The sequence below is a fragment of the Suricata suricatta genome, chromosome 3 (genome assembly GCF_006229205.1).
Source record: "Suricata suricatta isolate VVHF042 chromosome 3, meerkat_22Aug2017_6uvM2_HiC, whole genome shotgun sequence".
NCBI lineage: Eukaryota > Metazoa > Chordata > Mammalia > Carnivora > Herpestidae > Suricata > Suricata suricatta.
The window spans coordinates 39,170,372-39,195,580 of record NC_043702.1 but is presented as its reverse complement, the minus strand read 5'-3'; the positions used below and the strand labels follow the sequence as shown (position 1 = coordinate 39,195,580).

General features: G+C 32.0%; 1 pseudogene; it reads left to right on the top strand.

Annotated features, from left to right (window-relative positions):
* Positions 1-23,589: 23,589 nt before the first annotated feature.
* LOC115286967 overlaps positions 23,590-25,209 on the top strand; it is a 4,200-nt pseudogene continuing 2,580 nt past the window's right edge.

Below are 25,209 nucleotides of genomic sequence, written 5' to 3'. Positions count from 1 at the left end.
AACACTAGAGCACCTAAATATATAATGTAAATATTAATGGACATAAAAAGAGAAATTAATGATAATATGATAATAGGAGACTTTAACACTCACTTAGCTCAATGGGTAGATTATCCAGACAGAGAATCAATAAGGAAACAATGCTTTTGAATAACACATTGGACCAGATGGACCTAACAGATATAAGGAATATTCTATCCCCAAACAAAAGAATACACATTCTATGCAAGTGTGCATAGAACATTCTCTAGCAGAGATCACATATTAGGGTATAAAATCAGGCTTAATCAATTGAAGAAGACCGAAATCACACTATGCACCTTTTCAGAATCAAATGATATGAAATTAGAAATAAATCATAATTTAAAAAACTGGGAAAAATGCAAACATATGAAAACTAAACAACAATGCACTAAAGAACAAATGGGTCAATGAACAGTTCAAAACAAAGAGGGAAATAAGAAAAGTACATAGAGACAAATGCAAATGAAGACACTATGGTCTAAAATCTCTGGGGCAGAGTGAGAGGGAAACATATGGCAATATGAGCCTCTATCAAGAAACAGAAAAAAAATCAAATAAACAATCTAATCTTATGCCAAAATGAATTAGGGGGAAAAAAAGCCCAATGTGAGTAGAAGAAATGAAATAATAAAGATTAGAGCAGAAATAAATGACAGAGACAAAAAAATCAATAAAAAACAGAACTGATTCTTTGAAAAGATAAATAAAATTCACAAACTTGTAGCCAGATTCATAAGGGTAAAAAGATAAAGGGCCCAATAAATAACTCAGAAAAAAAAAAGAGAAGTTATAACTAAAGCCACAGAAATACAATGGATTATAAGAGAATACTATGAAAAATTATGTGTCAACGTACTGGACAACTTAAGAAATGGATAAATTCTGAGAAACATACAATCTTCCAAAACCAAACAGGAAGAAATAGGAAATCTGAACAGACTGATTAAAAGTAACAAAACTGAAATGATAATCAAAAAACTAATAAAGGGGTACCTGGGTGGCTCAGTTGGTTAAACATCTAACTTTGGCTCAGGTCATGATCTCATGGTTTGTGGGCTCAAGCCCTGTGTTGGGCTCTATACTGACAGCTCAGAGAATGGAGCCTGCTATGGATTCTTTGTCTCCCTCTCTCTGCCTATCCTCTATTCATACTCTGTCTCAAAATAAATAGCATTTTAAATATTTAAAATAATAAATGAAATAAATAAATGAACATTTAACAAATTAAAAAAAAATGAAAACTACCAAAAAGTAAAAGTCCAGGACCAGATGGGTTCACAAATAAATTCTACCAGATATTTACAGAAGAGTTAATAACTATTCTCCTCAAAACTATTCCAAAGAAATAACAGAGAAAGGAAAGCTTCCAAATACATTCTACAAGACCAGTGTTTCCCTGACACCAAAATCAGATAAAGATACAACAACAAAAGCAAACTACAGGTCAATATCACTGCTGAACTTACATGCAAAAATCATCAACAAAATATTTTAAACAACATACAATAATACATTGAAAGAATCATTCACCATGATCAGGCAGGATTTATTTCCAGGATGCAAGGATGGTTCAATATTCACAATCAATTAACATCATATAGCACATCTACAAAACAAAGGATAAAAATCATATGATCATCTTAATAAGTGCAGAAAGGCAACTGACAACATTCAACTTCCATTCATGATAAAATCTCTCAACAACTGGGGTTGGAGGAACACGTCTCAACATAATAAACACCATATATGAAAAATGTATAGCCAACGTGATACTCAGTGGAAAAAATTGAGTTTTCCCTCTAAGGTCAGGAATCAGACAAGGATGTCCACTCTTGCCACTTTTATTCAACACAATACTGGAAATATGAGCCACAGTAATCAGACAGGAAAAGAAATAAGAGACGTCTTTATTGGTAAAGAAAAAAATTAAATCCTCACTATTTGCATATGACATCATACCACACACAGAAAATCGTAGACTCTACCAAAAACATACTAGAATTAATAAACAAAGTGATAGATACAAAACACCCAGAAACTACTAGCATTTTGACAAACTAACAATAAAGTTGCCAAAACATTAAAAGATATATATATAGATACTATATATACATAGTGTATATATACACACACAATATATATATAGTATCTATATATCCTATATAGTGTGTATGTATATATATACTATATATAGTATATAGATAATACTATATATATATACACATTCTACAAGACCAGTGTGTGTATATATATATATATATATATATATATATATACACACTATATATATAGACTGTGTATATATTATATATAGAAAGAGAGTACTTTGCAATTGCACCAGAAAGAATTAAATACCTAGGAATAAACTTACCCAAGGAAGTGAAGATCTGTATTCTGAAAACTATAAAACACTGAGGAAAGAAATTAAGGATGAAACAAAAAATGGACTGGAAGAATTAATATTGCCAAAATGCCCATATTTCCCAAAGCAATCTTTATCAAAATACCGGCAACCCTTTTCTTAAAATTAGAACAAAAAATACTAAAATTTGTATGGAACCACAAGAAGGCCCTGAATAGCCAAAGCAATCCTGAGAGAGAACAAAGCTTGAGGTATCACAATCCTGGATTTTAAGATATACTACACAGCTGTAGTATTCAAAACAGTATGGTCCTGGCAGAAAAAACAGACATAAAGATCAGTGAAACAGAAGAGAGATTGTAGAAATAAACCCACATTAATGTGGTCAATTAAATCATGACAAAGGAGGCAATATACAATGAGGAAAGGACAGTTTTTTCAATAAGTGGTACAGGGAAAACTGGACAGCTACCTGTAAAAAATGAAATTGGACTTTCAATGCCATATACAAAAATAAACTAAAAAACCCTAGCCATGAAACGTGTAACCATAAAAATTCTAGAAGAGAGTACAAGCCAGTAATTTCTCTAACATTGACCACAGCAACATTTTTTAGATGTATCTCCTAAGGCAAGGGAAACAAAAGCAAAAATAAATTATTAGGGTTACATCAAAATAAAAACCTTTTTCACATCAAAGGAAATTATCAACAAAACAAAAAGAAACTCTACTAAATAGAAGATTTTTGCAAACAGTATACCCAATGAGGGGTTAATATCCAACACATATAAATAATTTATATAACTCAATAGCAAACAAAAAAACAATCTGAATAAAAAATGGGTGGAGGACCCGAATAGATATTTTTCCAAAAAAGATATACAGATAGATGGACAACTGACACATGAAAAGATGCTCAACATCAATGATATTCAGGGAAATGCAAATCAAAACTACAATGAGATATCAGCTCACACCTGTGGGACTGGTTAAAATCAAGAAGGCAAGAAACAAGCATTTGTGAGGACAGGAAGAAAAAGGACTCCTCAGGCACATAGTGGTACGGCCACTATGAAAAACAGTATGGCATTTCCTCAAAATATTAAAAATACAAATACAACATGATGCAACACTGGGGTATTTACCAAGGGGAAACAAAAACACTAACTTGAAAAAATATATGCACCATGCACCTCTGTGTTTGCTGCAGCATTATTAGATAGATATGGAAGCCATCTAAATGTCTCCATCAATTGAAGAATAAAGATGTGCTTATATACCTGAATATTACACAGTCATAAAAGATGAGACCATGCCCTTTGAAACAACATAGATGAATCTATAGGGTATGGCAAGGAATAAGTCAGACTGAGAAGGACAAATACCATATGATTCCACTCTAAATTGAACAAACAAAAAGCAAAATCAGAGCTATAAATACAGAGAACAAATTAAGGGCTACCAGAGGGTAGGAAGAAGAGGGCTAGACAAAATGGGAGGAGCAGAAGTGATACAGGGTTCCAGTGATGGAATGAGGAAGTCATGGGAGTAAAAAGCAGAGCGTAAGGAATGCAGTCAGTGATATTGTAATATCGATGTAATAGGATAGATGGTAGCTACACTTGTGGTGAACACAGCACAACGTATTAACTTGTCAAATCACTGAGCTGCACACCTGAAAGTAATGTAAGACTGTGTGCCACCTATACTCAAATAAAACAAATAATAAAAGGACAACTTTATGATAAAGAAACTTGACAAACACTATCTGTCTCATCAGTGATATGATATATGATGTGATATGATATATGACATGACATGATATTATGACATGATGAGAATAGCAGTTTACCTCTATAATCTTCCCCGCACCACCACCCCCAACAAATAAAAAAATATCCTTTAACTCTATTTAATTGTAAGGAAATCATTCTCAGTAAGAGTAACTGTACAAAATATCTACATAGTGTCCTTACAATCAGCGAGGTCATGAAAAGCTAGGGAACCTGGGAAACAGTCATACTCGAGAGAAGCCTAAGGAAACGTGATGACTAAGTGTAATGTGGTGCTCTGGATAGGATCCTAGAACAGAAGAGAGAGGTTAAGTAAAAACAAAGTCACTAATTTAAAAAAATGTACTTACTAATGAATGAGAGCAACTACATGGGAATGTATGGTAACTTACTGTATTATGAATCTGCAATTATTCTAAAATATGAAGGCCATTTTAAAACATACTATATGCTAAATACTACATATGACTTTTCTACATTTTTACTTACTGGATACATTTTTCCCAAATTTCCATATGAGGAAACAAGTTCAGGTAAAGCTTCAATGACATGCATTCCACCAGTATCCAAAATAAATCATCTAGAAGTCTAAGGTCTTGTTTCTTTTCACTCTTGTACTATAATTAATAAACTTATGGTTACAGAAGCATCCTTTATTTTAGGGGAGTTTTGTTTGCAATGAACATTTGGCATAATGAGTAATAATCAGATTGTGAGGTCATGTAATAAGGGAAACAATAACACTAGGAAGTTATATCTTAATCAGTAAGGTATATCAAAATGACCTTTTTTATAGGATAATCACCATTTATGGAAAAAATGATTGGAGTTCTATATTTATTGGTCTTAAATGTTCTTGTAAAAGAGAAAGCAAGTAGGTGGTACTCACAATATTATGTACAATTGAAATTTTTTGTCATTCACTTAGGTTTATAGGCTGGATTATCTGATTTATTCAATGTTAAAATGTTGATGAAACCATTTTTGACAACTACAAATTATTATTTGTAAATATTCTAAGTGCCTACAAAATTTAGAAACCTTATACAATCAGATTATTCACTTACTTTTACATGAGAAAATGTAATTAAGGAAAAAACTGTGAATCATTATGATTTTTATGCATCTAACAGCACTGCTCGATTTAAATGCCTGCTTTTTACTTTGACTTTTTAAAGAAAGCAATTCATTGATTAATGATGGTTGAAATTTCTTTTCTCCTTGTGTCACTCTAATTCCTGAAAGTTATAGCAGGTCAGAAAACATCTGAGCGGTTTCTTCAGGAGCCAATTACTTTTATGAATACATTAGGAGGAAAAAAGTTCCATATATCAACCAGAATTTAGGGGAGGACTGAAATGAAGCTTTCAAATGCTTTCTTCTCAAACGTTCCTTATAAAAGAAAGTAAACATTATAAATATTTATATTTAGAATGATTTCTTCTGAATTTTGAGGTATATTTTGAATCTAGTATCTCATAAGCAATTTAATGTACATACTGATATGTACATTAAGCAACACTGGATGTCAACATTTTTGAGTTGTAAACTAAAACTTATTTAAAAAATATTTGATATAAATTACCATTCTACTTGAAAATGAATATTAATCTGCTGTGCTTTAAAGCCAATAAAATAGCCAATCATACAATAGCACATAGAGGAAAACCAATTAAAATTTAAGAATTTTAAAAATACTATTTTGTGTACAGCTACCAATGATCTAGGCAAGAAATTCTAATGTGGGAACCTTCTAACGCTCTTTATAAGCATAAGGAACATAACACACATTTATAAAGTCTTCAGGTAAAACAGCCAAGAAAGTCATGTCCCTTCCTGAGGCTAATTCATTAGCACCTCACCTATGACAGTCACCAACATTAACTTTCAAATGAACTTCCCTAACAGCTAAAAATAGTAGGAACAATTTATTCCTGAAATGATTTTGCATGTTGAGTATCCATTTTATATCCAAGATAATCCATTGTAGATATGAACTAGTATACCCATATCTTTATGTGTCTACATATATTCAGGGATAACTTCTTAAAGATCCTGAATGGAGAAATCAAGTTACTAAAAACAGAGGTATTCTTATATGAGTGATAATCTTCATAATCAATGCTGCTAATAAATTATCCATGCAAAATCACCATAACCATTTGAAGAGCCAATATCCATTATTTGTTCTGTCATTTAAGCCATACATTAATTGTGACCTCCATGATGATGTTCACAATGGCATGCACCATTAATTATGTATGAGGTTTCTTCAACACTTTTCCCTGAAAGTGTTGAATTTTCTAACTATACTAATAGCTTTCAATCTAGTAAATATTTCATAGGATTAAATATCTAAGAAAAACTTATATATGAATAAATTCAGAATTTTATAGGAGTGGAATATTGCCATTATATTGCTCTGATTTGTACAATGTAATAAGGTTTGCCAAGCTGTTTTACATTATGTAATACATTTAAAACTGTGCACTGGAAGGAATTATTGCTATTTCTATTTTAACAAATAGAAGAAAATTGTAAAAGAAGAGGTTGGAGAAAGGAGAAAAAAAGTAGAAGAGCTGAACAAGCACCATAGGAGGCAGGCTTTATTAAGGGGGAAATATATGTGAAGCTTTAGTAAAATTCTTGGGGAGCTATTCTGAAGGAGTGTATTAACTGACATAGTCTTCTTGCCTAAATTAATCCAATGCATATAGTTTTTAAAGGCTTGACTTTTAGGTGCCAATTGTTTGAAGATTTCCCCTTTCCTTTTCTATCTTGTCTGCAAAGAAGTAAAGAATCACCCTACTGATCTCAAATGAGCAATATTTTCTATGTGCCCACACAGTGCAAGGGGAGCGTGTGAAAATTGTGGATACAGCAAGCTGGGATTAGCTTCCTTCGAGTTATAAATATAAGTAGTTAGCATTTATTAAGTCCTCCCTCTGTAGAAAGTTCTGCAGAGCTAATGTAATCCTTTGTTCCATGCCACAGTAAGGAGTTTACAATTTAATACTACCACGCTTTCAATTTTGTTACATGGTGAGAGATATTAATCCTAATCATTAAAACCAACTAATGGAAAAGTACTGCAGTGGTTGTTACTTGGCATTAACAAAAACTTTTGTTAAAAATTACAGGATCTTGACTATAATAGGTTTTTACCTAATCCCATTATTACTGGGTTTGCAGCTCTAATATCTTCAAGAAACATTTAATATTATGTATCTGTTATTCTACTATTCCTCATGATTTCTATAGCTAATAATTGACCTATTAGTGTACTAAAAAACCAATTTAGTCTTATCATTGCCATTTTTTTTTGTTGGAACTGCCATATCATTAGTCAGAGGGATTGAGGGTAGGAGTAAAACAAAGTGTAATAGTAACCTACGATTTATTAGCATCACAATTACTGATTTAATAGTCTTTTAAAAAACCCTTGAGGAAGTATACAGCTCAAAGTCATAAATGCAAATTTGCGTTGTTAACTCAAACTGATGCACTAATTATAGGTATGTATTTTATAAGTCTGTTATCAGCATTTGCTCAGCTTTTATGGATAATTTTGCATCCTTTCCCACAATGGTCATGCAATTTTTATTGATTGTAAAGTATACACATTCCAGGGAGTAAAGTCAAAAGAACACTGTCTATACCACAGTAATCAGATTAAATGCAAAAAAATGTGAAAGAACATCTACGGCTACCTTGTGCCAGCCAATTAACAAATTTACCTTCTGTATTACTAAACTGCAGATATGTGATAAGCCTTTTTAATTTTCCATTTGTCTTAGTTATAGATTTATTTTAGTAAATGTATATACTGTTTTTCCCATCTATTTTGAATAAGAAGAAATCAAATCTTCTCATATTTAAAATGATGAATATAGGAATTACTGGAATTTGGTGGCAGTGAAAGAAGCCAATTTTGAATCTTCCTGAATGTGCATATAAAAATAGCATACTGTGGACAATGCTTACAACAAACTTGACTGTAATGTATCTCTTCAAAACACAAAATACAAAGAAGTAGAGCTCATTAAGAGCTCCAAGACCAGACTTGTATCAGTATCTAAACAGGAAGAAGTAGAAATTAACAGGACCAATGGAAACCTGAGAACAGGCAAACGCCCAAAGAGCCAATAGATACTCATTGGAAGTGAACCAAAGTGAGATGAAACATAATTATAAGCCTTCTTTTCAGAAGAAAGGTACCTCTGCTGCCACAATGTGAGTACCTGAAGAAAAGCATGGCTGGATTCAGTTAGCAAGAAGGTCCATGTTCCTAGGTCATTAGTGATAGGGCAATCTAATAATAGTTCCTATTATTTAATGTTTTGCTTCATTATTTATTCTCAACAATGCCCCAGTAAACACTATTCTGGCTAAATTTTTGTGAATATCCATTTTTTAGACTGGATTCCTGAATGCTGCATTCCTCAATCAAAGATATTAAAAACTTTTGATATACAGTCTTTCAGCAAATTTAAACCAAGTTGTGTACTTCATCCAGCAATGTGCCAAAATGCCATGCTTCCTAGAAGGAATAAGAAATTAATTTCTAGAAGTAAAAATGAACTTAATGACTGAAAATCAGGAATTACAAGGTTTATAAATATTTGCACAAAACTTTCTTCTTTTTAGTATTTGCTATATTGAAGCACTGATTATGAGGTTATCACAGAAATAAAATTGTTATTGTTTAATACATCACCTAGCTGGGAATAAAAAAATCTTGGCATTAAAACTGATTTCCTTTTTTTCTCATAATATAAATAATACCCTTAATCCATTATCATCTAAGATTATGCAAGTACCAATATCCTGATAGAAGATTTTGAGACAAGGGCTTTAAGGATACTAGAATTGATAGTATGAGAGTTGAAAAAAATCTTGAGGAGATTAAAGTAATATTTCACATGGTACCTTCAAGCAATCAAAACATACTAAATTGCTTTTATGAAACTATTTTTTATAGTTGTAATACAAACATGCACACATATTTCTCCCTAGTTCCTTTAAAAGATTGATAAAGGGAGAAAAGCAGTATGATACTTCAGACAAGTAATGTAGCATGGTGCATTTGGTAGACTTTCTTATTGTTCACAAATGTTATATGTAATTAAAAATTGTTGATAATCTCTAAAACTTATCATATCAAGCTTTATGGACGATTCCTTTTTCTCTATCAGTATTAAAAATACTACCTATCTATGTAATTTATAGGACAACATTATTTCATTTCCAATTTAAATAATACATTTTACTTGATGTGATATATACCAAATTAATTTAGAAATTTCATGGGGTTTTGTACTGGTTATGTGACAATGTTCAAATGTTATTTCTAGATGTTTCATCTGAAATATTTCCAATCAATTGCTTTCTTCTTTGAGTGGTCAAGGAGCTGTCGCTAGAAATTTGATTAAAACACATTCCCTTTTGAAGTATCATGGGTTGATTCTTTCAAAATGAATTACACCTTGATAGCTAAAGACCTACTATTGAAACTGGGAGATCGTAGGAGTTAAATTGGAAACTTATTAGATTGATATTTTCTGGTCCCCTGCCTCATCCTTGTGAATCATTTAATGGGGCTAGAGTGAAGATAAGAATTCAAGTTAACAGCAATTCAGATTTGGGAATCAAGGACTTAAAAGTCTCTATATAGTAAACCATGTGTGTCAGGTGTGTATCTATATTAAGGGAAGAGATGAGACGAGATGAGACACACACCAAAAAAAAAAAAAAAAAAAAAAAAAAAAAAAAAAAAAAAAAAAAAAAAAAAAAAAAAAAAAAAAAAAAAAAAAAAAAAAAAAAAAAAGAAAAGAAAAGAAAAAGAAAAGACCAGACCAGACCAATGAAACCTGTTGCTGATGCCCTTCCTCAAATCTAGGAGAACTAAAGCATCCCTGGGGTTCTTGACAGGAGTATATGGGGAAGGGAAAAGATGACATTTTGAGTTTGAAAATGAGCGAAAGAACCCACTTTAGATGAAAATATGTTAAAATCTGAGGATTCAACAGCAGAGCCCTATGAAGACTTCTGAAGACACAAAACACTAAAATGATTATTGCGCTCTTATACATAACTCAAAAGAAAAATATTAACCATTATAAATATAAGGTTATTTATGTATGCTTTAACCTTTCCCATGTTGACTTAATGTCTCTTGAATATCAAATTTAAAATTATTTAAATATTTTACAATGGCTTTTCATTGAATGCCTTGGGCCATAATTTCTTCAAATATCTTTCTGGTTCTCTTCCTATTTTGTTCATTGACTCCAATTACACATGTATTAGAATTCCTGAAGTTGCCATGCAACTCACTGATTCTCTGTATATTTTATTTTTTGAGTCATTTTACTGTTTCATTTTTCACAGTTTCTATTGCTATGTCTTCAAATTTGCTAACATTTTCCTCTACAATGCTTAATCTGCCCTGAACTTCCTTCAGTAACATTTTCATCTCATCAATGCAGTTTTTTCCTATCAAAATTTGATTTCAGTATTTTTGTGTGTCTACATATCTATACAATGTGTTCAATCTTTCCTCTAACTTTTTTAATTAGCAGAACACTAACTGGTTTGATATTCCTTTCTGTTCTTTTGAACCTATGCTTAGTTTATTGATTTGGTTAATTCAGTTTTCTCCTCATTCTTTTTGTTAGTTTCCTATTTGTTTTTGTTTTTGTTTTGTTTTGTATTGTTGCATGCTGGGCAACCTTTGATTGGATGCCAGACATGGTGAATTTTATTTTGTTGGGTACTCTTTCCTTTTTATCAGTCTTCACTTTCTTGAACTTTGATCTGGGATGCATTTCAATTATGTGGAAACTGAAGCAGTATTTTGTCTGGAGTTTATTAATCTTAACTATTGGACAAAATCTTTCTGAGTGCTCTGTCCCATGAGTTTTAAATTCCAGTGAGGTTTTCCAGCCAAAATAATGGGAACAGGGTCTGCTCCTGACCCTGTTTGAGCCCTGAATACTGTTCTCTTTAAGCCTTTTTGGTGCTCTTTCCATAGCCTAAGTAATTTTCCCACACAGCTGATCTATTCAGAGGGCATCTGCAGACCCTGGAGTGCTCTCTGTGCAGCTCTCCATCTCTAGTATCCTTCCCTGAGGATTTGCTGCTTTAGTTCTCCTTTTCTGTCCCATGTGTTGGAAACTCTTACAGCAGGCTGTAAATTGTAGAATCTACCTCATGGACTTCCCATTTCTCAAAAATCACTGCTATTCACTGACAATGGCCAATCTTGAAAACTACCAATTCATACATTTTACCTACTTTTTGGCTGTTACACAGGAAGTATAACAACCCCTGTTATGATACATTGCCTCTGAATATAATCTTTAATAAAGATTCAAAACTAGAAGAGCAATAGAAAAGGGAAATTCTATAGATTAATCTTTAAAATAGATTGACCATATAAAGTAAAAATATTATGCTGGGGAGTTGGAAATAAACAAAAAAAATTTAAACACAAAATAAAAAGGCATACATGTCAAAAAGGTTCAGTAGTGAAACTGAAGTGTTCCGAAGTCCTTTTATTACTGGGGAGATGTAAATGTGTCTTTAATATTAGATATTCACAAGGCAGTGATGCATGCTGTAATATAGTTGAGAATAACATTTTAAAAATTATAAAACTATATATAAATTCCAAAGTAACAGGAAAAATCCAATTAAAACTCTAATATAGCTATGCTGAAATATAAATTAAAAAACAAACATGATTCAACTGTCTTCTGCATACATGATGCTACCAAAAGTAATAGAATACTAAATGGATGAGAAAAAAGCTCATGAAGATATAACCTGAAAATACTGACAAAAAAATGATAAAGTTATACCAACATCAAAATGAACATCAACATAAAAAACATCTTTGGAGATAAAGAAGCAGGTATTATTACAATTAAAAGTTCAATTCACCAAGAAGAAAACAACAATTCTAAATTCGACGCATATTTTATTAACCTGGCCTTCAAAAATACAAAGTAAACATTAAACAGTCTATCAGAAAATAAAATAGATAATTATATCTATAATAAAGCATAAATTGAAAATTATGGTAGGACCTTTTAGCACATATTTCTCAACAAGTTATTGAAAAAGAAAAAAAATTCTGTCAGAGCAGATAAGAGTTTATAAATGAAGAAACAATTTTATTTAATGTCAATATAGGAAATTTTCACCAACTATAGGAAAATCAATCTTTTCAAGCATATAAGATGATTTTCAAAAAATAAAATTTTCATACTCTCTATTATAGGCATCCCTCAACAAATTTTAAAAACTGACATTTGGTTGGATAAATTTTAAAAAGTTTAAAAACAGATAATGTTAAAACCCTTACATGCTTGAAAGTTTTAAATATGCTTTTAAATGTTTATTTTATATTTATTTTTGAGAGAGCAAATAAGCAGGAGAGAGGCAAAGACAGAGAGAGGGAGACAGAGAATCCCAAGCAGGCTCCGTGCTGTCAGTGCAGAGCCCAATGTTGGTCTCAAACTTACAAACCGTAAGATCAAAACCTGGGCCAAAATGAAGAGTCAGACTTTTAACCAACTGAGACCACCCAGGTGCCCCTGAAATATGCTTTTAAATAACAGATAGACTAAAAGAAAAAATAAATGGAAAATAGTAAACAATTTAAATTGAATGATTAAAAAAAAAAGCATCAAAATTTGTGGAATGTAAAACTACAGGGAAATGAAAGCCTAGTTTACTCAAATGAAGTATTAGGAAAAATGAAAATGAAAAATAGCAAAATATTAGATGCATACATTGATTATTCTAAAGGAATGCACATTTTAAAAACCTTTCTATAAATCAATTTAATTAATTAATTTCCAAGATCAAGAGAACTTTCAAAAATTACATCATCTCAGGGCTCCTGGGTGGCTCAGTCAGTTAAGCAGCAGACTCTTGATTTCAATTTAGGCCATAATCTCACAGTTGTGAGATCAAGCTTCAGTCGGGTTCCATGCTGACCACGGAGTTGGATGGGGACTGACGCTCTCTCTCTCCCTCTCTCATTGCCCCTCTCCTGCTTGTGTGAGTGCGCGCGCGCGCACACACGCGCACACACACACACACACACACACACACACACACACACACTCTCTCTCTCTCTCTCTCTCGTTCTCTCTATCGTTTGTGTACTTTTATACTCTTTTACATTAATTGGTTTGCTAATACAACTATTAAAATACATGAATTACAAAAAATATACATATTAGAGTAAATCACTATGCTTTGGTCTAAAAGCTTAGATTATTTTATCAATTTTTAATTTTCCATTTTAATTTATTTTGTATTTTATTTATTAATTTAAAATTATTTTAGTTAGGATTTTGTTATTGTTTTCATTTTGTAAATATCTTTTCACATCAAGGAGAAATCACATAAATGAGCTAATTAAGTTAAAATTTGAGTTACTGATATTTTAAATATTCTTCTAAAGAAAACATGTTTTGAGCAGGAAACAAAAGTTTATTACACTATAAGTTCAGAAAGTAAGAGCCGCATGAAAGTTCTTTTTTACAGAGAGGAGACATTCAAAACCGAATGCCCCTAACAAAAGCTGTAAGTAGTGAAACCTGAAGGAAAATTTACTTATTTGGAAGTCACCATTAACATATATTTCAAAAAATTTAACAAGCAACATTGATATAAATCACATGATAAAATAATTTCATATATGATATGATTGTAAAAAGATAAAATACTGGTCAAGGATTTTTTCATATCTAGAAATTATTCCATAATTGGGAAACTGCAGTTTTGTCTTTATGGAAGATTATTAAAATTGTTGTTCCCCTCCAGAAGATGGAAATATATATTATGTAATTCCTGCATAAATATCTACACTAATTTAATCAATAGAAAAATAACATTTGTGTCAATATCACATTATCCAAAATAAATGATTGACATATAATTGAAGTGACAACCAATAGAATTTATATTACAATGCTAAGCATTTTATAGTTATTAAACAAAAAAAGCAAAGAAAATTGTACAAAATTACTTGTTCTTGAGAAGTTATTTTGATTAAATGTTAAGTATCATAATTTGGTTTGATTACATGCATAGTGTTGCCAATAGTCAAGCATATTTTATGAGAAAATACCCTATTTATGATGACTTAACTAATGACTGGTGCTGAATTCTGGAATGTCGTACTCTGACATGAGTTCTAAGTGTAAATGAAGGAGACTAAAAGTGACAATTATGTAATAAGGTTACTTACAGTTTTTCCTAATGATAATTAATCAATTAGAGCCTTAATCAAGGCATCTTGACATTTTTGGTGGGTATTTTTAGAAATTAATTTAAAAAAGTATATGATACTCTTTCTCTATATAGTCAGAATGTTTATTCAGGCAACATTTACTAAAAAGATTACCAGGTACGAGGCATCTTTAAGTGTGACAGAGAAAAAGAAAATGATTAAGCGTCTTAAAGGAAATTAAAGTCTAGTAGTTATTAGACAACAATATCCAAATTATTACTAACAAATATAATCTAATAGGCACTGTGCAAACCACAAACATTTTAAAGAGATTGATATGAAAGGATAATTACTTCCTGCTCAGGAAATCAGGGAAGATTGGGGATAGTTTATATATTTGATCATTAAAAATGTAAGCTTTGAACAAATTACTGAAATGTAAAGTCTAGTGGAAAGAAAGCAGAGAAATTGTAAATTTTCTAGAAAATATCTATGTAGATGGATGTATAATAATAAAATAAATGGCATCAAGGTTAATTTGTTTAACTGTAGTAGATTCTGACTTTGGGGATAATCTCAAAATACTGTATAACTGTGTATTGTGTAACCTCTCTAAACATTGTGGAAGTATAAAGAAGATGAGAAATAATGTTTTAATATTTAATATAATAATAATATACTAGTTTTGTTTAATTATTGTCAGATCAGCAGACTTTCTGTGAATTACACACAGCAACTAATTGTTTAGTGTTTATCTGCAGGTCGACTTCTAACAATTTTTACATTCTGCCTTTTGACAATAAACGGGTAGTGTTTCCAGGCATGATCACTTACACTGTTAGACTATTTGCAAAGAGCAATGGAAAGTTTCTACTTTCTGCTTATGAATTTTCATACTAAAAAAGTGCAGCTTTGACATAGGGGCTACTTATTTCAGTCAACAGAGACATCCAGGGGCAACTTTGAATTACATTTTTATCATTACCTCTTTATACTTGAATACTTTAACAAGTACTTTCAAATTTGACAATACTTTTGAAAACTACCTCTAGGTTCTTGCACTTCTAATTAACTTTCATTCTGAAATATTTGTGATTTCTCTTGAGCTTCTGACGCTTTCCACATTTTGCCTAGGAAGATATGTTGGAAAAAATATTTCCTTTTTCCTCTGTAGTTTTGTTCAAATTAAGCTTATAAGAAGTAACTTGAATTTTGAGTTTTTATGAGACTTCATATAAAATGTAGTAAGGGCTATAATTTTGGGAAGTATTGGTTGGAAATAGCATTGCTACACTGCACAAAAGAGAAATCAACAAAGGATTGTGTATATGAATCCCTCTACCTACTTTCCACTGATGTTTTACTTTTCCAAACCTCTTAATATCCATTCCTCTTTTTCATATTTCAAATAATATAACAACTTCAGGAGGGACTTTTAATTCTCAACATTCTATATTTAATACTTTCTCTTAAAAAGCACTGTTAAGTATCTCTATCCTTATCCTTCTAGAACAAAAATTTAGAATGACTGCTTTGCTCTGAAAGCCATGGGCTATAAGATTCAAGTTAAAAGGACAACAAATACGGGAATAAATTTGGCATGAAAAGAGAATAGGAAAGATGTTCCACATTATTTGGGAAGAACTGGTGTTACTGAAATAGACAAAACTGACACTCAAAAATCAGCTTGTTCTCTCTTAGACATTCAGCAATTGCTGAGAAATGCAAACTCTTTAGATCCAGAGGCTGTGTCTTCATGCCCTTCGATTCCTAGATCAATATCAAATTGTTTTAAATTTGATTTATGGAAAAGGAGAACCCTTCTTGTTATACCTTAAGTATTTACCAGTTTATTTTGTAACATTTTCACACAGTAAGTACTAACTATATAAAATGATAGGCAATTTCTTACTAGTGGCAATTAGAACTTCGTATTAAAACTATGTCCCAGAAATCCCCAAGGAGTTTAGATCCTAATAAAACACACTGAATTCAGGTGGATTAATAAGGATGTTGTTCAATCGCATAGTACTGATCTGCTTACTTTTTGAGCTAAGATTGTTATTCAAGTCTATCTAGAAAATGTATTTTCTATTTTTATGGATTTCCTCACACACAGAACTTCTAGTGAATATTGTTCTGATAATTGCTTCCATTAAGCCAATTTAGAAACCGTATATTTTATGTACGAATAAGAAAGAAAGCAAATTAGATTCAGATGCATACTGTGCTAAGTTTGTGGCTACATATGGAAATTAAGGAGTAGTCAGAAACACTACTTTCTTTTGGATGCCACTGGCAATTGCGTGACTCTGCTAACAAAATAACAGTAGGAAAAAATCTGGCTTCACATTCTGAACAACACAGTGGTCTTTTATTGAACAAAACTGCATGAACAATGTTGTACTGTAAATATTTTCTGAAACCACAATTTATTTTCTTTCCCTGAAAGATGTTTGCAGCTTTTCTCGCAAGTCACTTTATATTATTAAAGAGAAAATTAAGTTCAAACTTTGTAATATGATTGAGGTAGGGCAATAATACACACACGTACATAAGCTAAATTTAATGAGTCCTTATTTAAGAACTTTATATTCGAATTTGAGTAATTTGAAGGATTTCTTTTCTTATTATCCCCCTTCTTTGGCCCTAATTACCCTTTTTGTTATTATTATTTAAACAAAAAAATGTTTTAGAAAAGTAGACATTATTAGAACCTCAATTGTAAGAAAAGGTGTTTTTTCTAGTACATCTGAGGTCCCATCTATAACTAATGTTCTCCTTCCCTTCAAAAAACTGACGACAAGTACAATAGAATTGTGCTAATGTTTAGGGAAATTTAGAAAACAAAACAAAAAAAAAGAATATCTCAATGGCATTTGAGTCTCTATGTTCAGTTATATCCGATGTCCAGATTTATCACTGCCTTTCTAATAGTTTGCTAACTCCTTCCTAAGATTCCATGAAGCAATAAATTTCTTTTTGCTATTGTCATTAAAATTAATTTGAGTTAGGTTTTGTCACTTGTGACCAAGAATTACACAAAACACTCTAAAATATTTTTATTTTATATTAAAGGCAGGTGAAATATTTGCTGTTCAAACAATTAAGAACACCATAATGAACTTTAAGCTTAAAAAGGAACCTGGCCGTGCCATGAAGTGACTGAAAAAAGGCGTAACTAGTTGACCAGTTAAATTTGATGCAATCGTCTAATTTAGAGAATTGGAACAATGGAAGAAGGGCCATGCTAATAGGGATAAAGAAGAGGAAGCAGAACCCGAAAATATTTAAGTGAGACAGCCCACAGAAGTTGATGACATGTTGACTGGGGTGAAGCAGAGAATGGGAGTGACTACTTGTTAAAGGCTTTGGCACGCAGAAGAATGCCAATACAGTACCTCAAGCCTCAGACTGGAGAAGACGGTTTGGAGAGTCTATGATGATTCTTATTTTGTTTAGGATATTATGAGATCTCCAACTTCTACTACTAGAAATATTCAGTAGATAGTTATTTGGTTCATGAAGATAAGGAAAGTAGATCACATTGGGATTTAAATGTTGGTTCAACTGTCATACACAGTAGTTGAAATATTTGAAGTATATGGAATAATCGTGAATTGTTACAGAATATGAAACGTGCAGGAGAACAGAAACAGAATTTTGAATAATAGCTACATTTAAGGAATAGAAAAAAAAGGTCAGATATGTAGAAAAATGTGCATTTAGTGATGTTTTAGAAATCAAAAAAGTTTCTTACATGAATAAATGACCTGTAGATATAAAAGTTATACCTCATTATTAAGAGTAAAAGAAATGTACACAGTCATTGTAACAAGACCCAAATACCAATAGCACAGACACTGGACTAGAAAATCGAAGACCTCACTTTTTGTCCTTGCTCTCACTTTAGCTAATGGCATGATATCAGACAAGCCTCTTACTCTCTCCAAGTCTTGTTTGGTAACAAAAGGATGACGTAGGAGACTTTAAGATTTATTCCAGCTTTAAATTTCCGTGGCTCCTCTATTACCTCTCTCCAATTCTCTAGTGTGGCAAAATATACCACACTAGAGAACTGCAACCTTATTTGGATACTAAATCTTTATAACACATGCTAATCTTTAGCCACCTACTAATTTAGTCAACCATAATTTTCTTTGCCTATAATGAAGTAACCCAGTGCCAGACAACTGCGAACAGAGAAAGGAACAAATACATTTTCTGGGTTTATCCTCCTTAATATCTGGAGAGATATAATGGCAATAGTTAATAATCATAACATTAGAGAAAAATGGTATGAATGAAAATTACTCAGAGTAATGTAATATGCAAAGTCACAACAGGAAATAATCTACAATAGGATCAAGAATAAAGTAACATTTGATCAGACATGTGGTCAGAAGATGGGTAAGAGTATACCACGTGAAGAGGTTGAAAGAAAGAAGGTACTAAGATATATGTGGCACTGACGGTGTGATCAAGACAAAGTTAAAAAAAACTAATATGGCTTGAAAAAAATGGGAAGGTATTCAGGGACAAGGATATGCAGAAATCTATCAGTCATGTTGAAAATTCTTAATATCACCCTTAGTTTATTATAAAAACAACTGAAGGATGTTAAAAGCAAAAATAATATGATCTGCTTTTTTTATTACTGAAGTTGACACACAATGTTACATTAGTTTCAAGCGTACAACATAGTGACTGGCCAACTCTACATATTATGCTGTGCTCCCCACAAATTCAGGTACCATGTGTCTCCCTACAACGCCATTACAATATCACTGACCCTAGTTACAATAATAAACAAGATCTGATGAATATAAGAGGAAATGTTGGAAACTATATTGTCAGGTTAGTGAAGTAACAGAGATAAGAAATGATGACAGTTAGGGCTAATGTGATAACAGTGGCAATGAAAAAAATGACCACTTGAGATACAGGCAGAATAAAAAAAAATAGCACAATTAGGCAATAATTTGGCTGCATGCAGTATGTGTGAGAAAAATGTAAATGATGACACCCAGATTTCTAGTCTGAGACACGTGAAAAAGAAAATGTCATTTACAGTGACTGGGAGCATTAGAGTAGGATCAAATTTGGAGGAGAAAATCACAAGTTCAGTTTTCAATACATTAAATTTGAGATGTTAATTGTCATTTTTTCTTGGCTTCTTTATTTTTCCTAAATACATTACTTTGCACTTATAGTTGTTGCACTTCATTCTTTTTGCATTTTTTCATTAATTTTATATCCTAAACTCTGGAAAATTAACTTTAAATCCCAGCAATTTAATTCACTTTTTGATATTAAATTAATCTGTTAATTTCACAGATAAGATGATGTACATCTAAACACAGTCTTCAAAACTAAGGATATATATTCTGAACCTAAATGGAAATTTAATATTATTTTCACAGTGATAACCATTTCGGATTTATACAAATCTATGATGGACTTCAGGATTTGGGCTGATAGTATAAGAACATTAATGGAAAAAAAATACTGTGGAAGATATAAATACTAACATCATGAAAAAAAGCACAACAGTAATAGTTACACCATCAAATACTATCTGAAAATAATTTCATGTAACTCTATACTGTCAAATTAATTTTTGAAAGGAATTCTCCCAGTTCATGAAATTGTATAGTAAACTGAAATCCGTATATAAATTTTAATACATTTAGAACTTATCCTCATAACCAAAAGTAGCTTAGTTTCTCTACTGGTCTGCTAGTTTAGTTTTAGTTTTATTTTGCTGTTGTTTTCCCTTGTTTACAATCAACATTTGTAACCCAAATTTGTACAGAATTTCTTCCAAGGTTTGCTTTATTTTCTCCATCAGACACGAAGCTGTTTATTCAATATAATACTGCAAGTTGTTGGTTTGTTGAGCACATTGGATGCTAGTATGTACAGGCCTTAGGGTTTGTTTTGATTTCAACATTTGGTCTCTTGGTTGAAAGTCAAATAAAAATAAAATTAGATTTGGTTTTATTGTTGCGAAGTTTTCTCAATCTTCTTTATCCCAGGCCCTATTCTACCTTGTCTGTATGTAAGATTAGTATTAGTTGAGTGCCAGAAGCTAAATTAAAAAAAGAAGTAAAAATTTAATTGCTTTATTGTGTCTATCTGTTTCAATTATCTTGAATCTCTACTGCATGTTGTTAGTTGAAGGAAAGTGCTATCATTTTTTGTTTTTTTCTCACCTCTATACCTCACATGAGCATTGAGATTGAAATAAACACCAAACAAAAAGAACAGTTAATATAAACACAAACTCACAGTGTACCCTGCCTTATTCAAGAAAGTTGCTAATTCATGGCACTGATACACTGGGACAGGAATAGTGAGAGTGCAGAGGGAACACAAAACAATGGAACAAAAAGACAGAAAAGGAAAAAAAAACCTGAAGACTGTTAAAACAATATGTATGGTGCCTGATAGATCTCACTGAAATTAGGAAGGTCAAATAAAATGATGTCACTTAGAAATTGATCAATTGGGAAATGATATCATTTAGAAAATATGCTATTACACATCTTATATAAGCCACCGAGGTGTCATATGTTTTACTGCCAAACACGGCCCTATGTATTATACTGATGACCTGATTTCGGGGACCAAAAAAAAGAAAATACTGTTTACGTCCAGAAAAAATTGACATCCAATTCTCTCAATAATTAAGTTGGTAATATTTTACTTTTATTTTTCCAGTAAATAAAATGTCAGAAAATGTCTCCAGCTTATTCTCCTTCATAGAATTATTAAAATATGCACCTTTAAAGTTTGACAAAAATGAACCCTGAGCTTCTTGTTCAACGCAGAAGATTGAGATAGTTTGAAACCATCTATAATTTAGAACTATCGACCATAAAAATATATTTGTTAGAGAAAATCTTTTATTCTACCAACACTCAGCATTCACTTCTCTCCATGGAGGGGTAAGAGGCTATTGTTATACTGTGAGAATGGCACAAACATCACAAATTAACTCCCAGTGATTGACAGCATTATAGAATTCCCTCTTTTTGAGCATAGTGGTTCTTATGACTCACTTCAAACAAAGAAGAATATGGCAAAAGTGTAGAGATGTCACTGCTTTGATTATGTTACATTATATGTTGAAGATGATGGTATTAGATTCATATAAATGTGTGTGTATGTGTGTGTCCAATGTGTGTGTCTGAAAAAAAACTGCCATGCTATATGCTACCTGAAGGACGCAGCTGTGTGTGGCAGGGAAATAACTGTAAGACACATCTAGGAGCTCAGAGTGGCCTCTAGCCAATAGCCAGTGAGAAGACGGTCTTTTGGACATACAACTAGAGGGAAATGAGTTCTGCCAATGGAATGAACTTGAAAGTGGATTTTCCCCTGGTACAGCCTCCAAATGTAAACACAAGCTGATCAATACGATGATTTCAGCCTTGTGAGACCAAGAACTCAAGACTTAATTAAATCTTGATTGGAATTCTGACCACAGAAAATACATGATAATGTGTTGCTTTAAGCTGTTAAATGTGTGGTAAATCTGTTCTATAGCAATAAAAAAAAAAAAAAAAGAACTCAGAGGACATTAGTAAACTAACATGCTCTTTTAAATAAACATACACTAAATACTATTTATATTCTGATGTGTTTTCTGTGAATCTTTTATCACTTGAGAAGCCATATATGCTCACTTTATTGTACATGAAGAATGATTAATAAAGTCTGTTGTATTTCCTATAAAGTTCTCATTAAGTGGTGCGTTTCCTATGATACCCCTTATACAGCATTGATTTCTAGTTCTCTTAAAAATCATTATTCTTCTTTTTATAAAAATTTTGATAATGTGGTTTGCTGGGATTGTACTCTGATGATATTTGGCTAATACCTAAGAATATGGAATCCTGATATAGAATACATGTTATCTACAAAGTTTCAGTGAAAACAAAGATTATATTTTCTTGCTGTCTGGCTTTGATTACAGAATGCTACACAGAGAATCCTAAGTGGGCTGGGATATTTTAAGGATGAAGGCTCATTTTTAAGGAAAACTATGAATTATATTTCACAAGTAATATTATCTTTAAAAATATATTGTGATTATAATGGATCATTTTTCAAAGGCTGCATTTTAAAATCATGTTGGGGGGCTTAAGTGGAGGATTTGCAAGATAGACATGTGCAGGTCTCTTTCACTTAGGCTTTTCTTTTTCATTTTCTTATTTTTTTTTACTGCTTTGTTGATGACATACCACCCTGACTCTTATTTTAAGTTCTGATTTAAATTCCAGATAGTTAACATACAGTGTTATATCAGTTTTAAGAGTACAATATAGTCATTCAACTCTTCCATACATGGTCCACAGAAAGCCACAGTCCCGCCAGGGACACCCACATGCTTTACTATAACACATAACTAAATGAGGAACAGAAACACATAGGTAAACAAAATATTATTTAAGTATATAGGAAAAAATATTTTTTGATGGAAACTATGAAGTACAAGTTACTACTGAGTTTCATCTTAGAGTATTAGTAGGCATCTGACACAGAGAAAGGAAAAGGCATGCATATGGAAAATTAAAAAGCAAATGAACACATATCATCAGCAGGCCTAGTGAACTGGCAGCAAGTAAGTTGGGGAATTTAGGCTGCAGCTTGGAAACATTTAAAGGCTATGCACCCTAATGTCTGTTAACAAGCATCTATGTGATAGCAGAAAATAACTTTGGTGTGTTGAAGCCAACTCTCACTGGCTAGCACAGGATTAAAAGGGGAAACTGGGTACATATTTTCCCAATTCCAAATTCAGTGATGTGACACTAGTACCTTGAAATTGGTCATGGTGGAAGTATTTATCCAGTGGAAATCAGCAAATGTTACAAATTAGGCAGGGCTTTATTAGAAAGACAGTTATTAAAAATTCTCCAGCATACGATAGTATGCACACACACAAAAACCCACATACACACACACAAATTCTTATTTACAAACTCAAATATTCAAGATTTTCTAGAGGATCATCTGTGTGTCAGATAGCACACTTTAAGGATAAAGTTTTAGAAAAAATAAAATGCTTCTGCTCTAGTGCAATCATAAATATTTAACTAAAATTATTACAGTTGTCAATAAGTGAGATGAGATGAAAACAACAAAACTAAGTAATGGACGAACTAGCACAAGCAGGTTTCGGTGACGGACTGCACCTTCGGCAGGCATGTAAGAGGCCTCTCTAAATTGGTGGTATTTTAGCTGAAGCCTAAATGTTGAGAAGGTAAATAGCATGTGAAGATTTGGCAACAATGCATTTCAAGCGAGAGAACAGTATCAAGTGGGAGACGGAAGCATTTTTCTCCCTAGGTGAATGTGGCTAAAATGCAATGAATAATGATAAGAACAATAGAAACTGAGGACTGAGGATAGAAACGTAGTCAGTGATCACTTCAAATCTGGCGTTACAGGCCAAGCATCTAGGCAGAAATGAATTAGATGTATATTAATGCATGTGTTAATTAATTTATTTAGCATGTATCAGACAGCAGCTACCATTCCAGGTTATTAAGGAAAAGGAATAATCTATAGTCTCTTCCTTAAAGAATCCATAACCTTTGAGAGGGCATGATGAAGGATCAGGGTCTCTGCATGACACAAAACTGTATGGGAAGCTCAGGTTTCCCATCTTCACATTCTATTATCCCTTCCTTCCAACTGATTTAGGAAGTTCACGAGATTTACTCTAGCTACATGTTCAAAACCTGTGAGAGATGCTAGTAAAATAAAATAAAAATTATATTAATATTTTGACTAGGTGTACTCAAATTCTAACACAGAAAATTTAACCCCAGGAGTCTCTGAGAGAATGTAAATGTTCAGTCTAATGACTAGCAAAATAAAGTTTAAAAGATATTGTTGTATTAAAGTTTATTAATAATTAAAAATAAATAATTTATTATTAGGGTTTTCTCTAATCTATGTGTAGAATTATAGCAAAAGATTTCCTTTTTTTCGTATGCAAGTAATGCTCTAAATTTGAATCAAAGCTGTCAAAAGTATACTTGTATTACCAAGGTAGCATCAATGTTTTGGCTTTTATTATTCTGTTTTAGAAACAGTCTATACTAAAAAGGTAGAAAGAGATGGGGGAGAGGAAATAAGAGGCATAATCATCTTATAATCAAGAAAGATTGTTTTCTAGAATATGTCGAGCTACCTGGCTAGGAAGACTAAACAAAGCCTAGTCTTAAATATGCAGTAAAAAAAATAAGGGAAGAAATTAAAAAGATGGATTCCTTAGCTCTACCATAAGACAGATTTTCAATAATGGCTATCTAGGCTTCTAGGAGAAAAAGGACCTAACACATAATGAAACATGAGGAAAGCAGTGGCACATCCCTCAACTCCAAGAAAGTAAGCAATACTTTCTTCCCTTCTATCTTGAAGCAACACCACCTACCAAAGTGGTGATGGTGTACATGGGGAAGGGGTTGGGGTAGAGGGGAAAAAAAAGAGAATGAAAGAATAGTAACGAAGACTACCATCATTTATCCACACTATTTAAAATATCTATCCACTATTAGATACTCTTTCTTGCTTGGGATTTATCCAAGGGATACAGAAGTGCTGACACATAGGGGCACATGTACCCCAATGTTCACAGCAACACTGTCAACAACAGCCAAATCATGGAAAGAGCCTAAATGTTTATCACCTGATGAATGGATGAAGAAGATGTGATATATGTGTATATATATATATATATATATATATATATATATATATATACA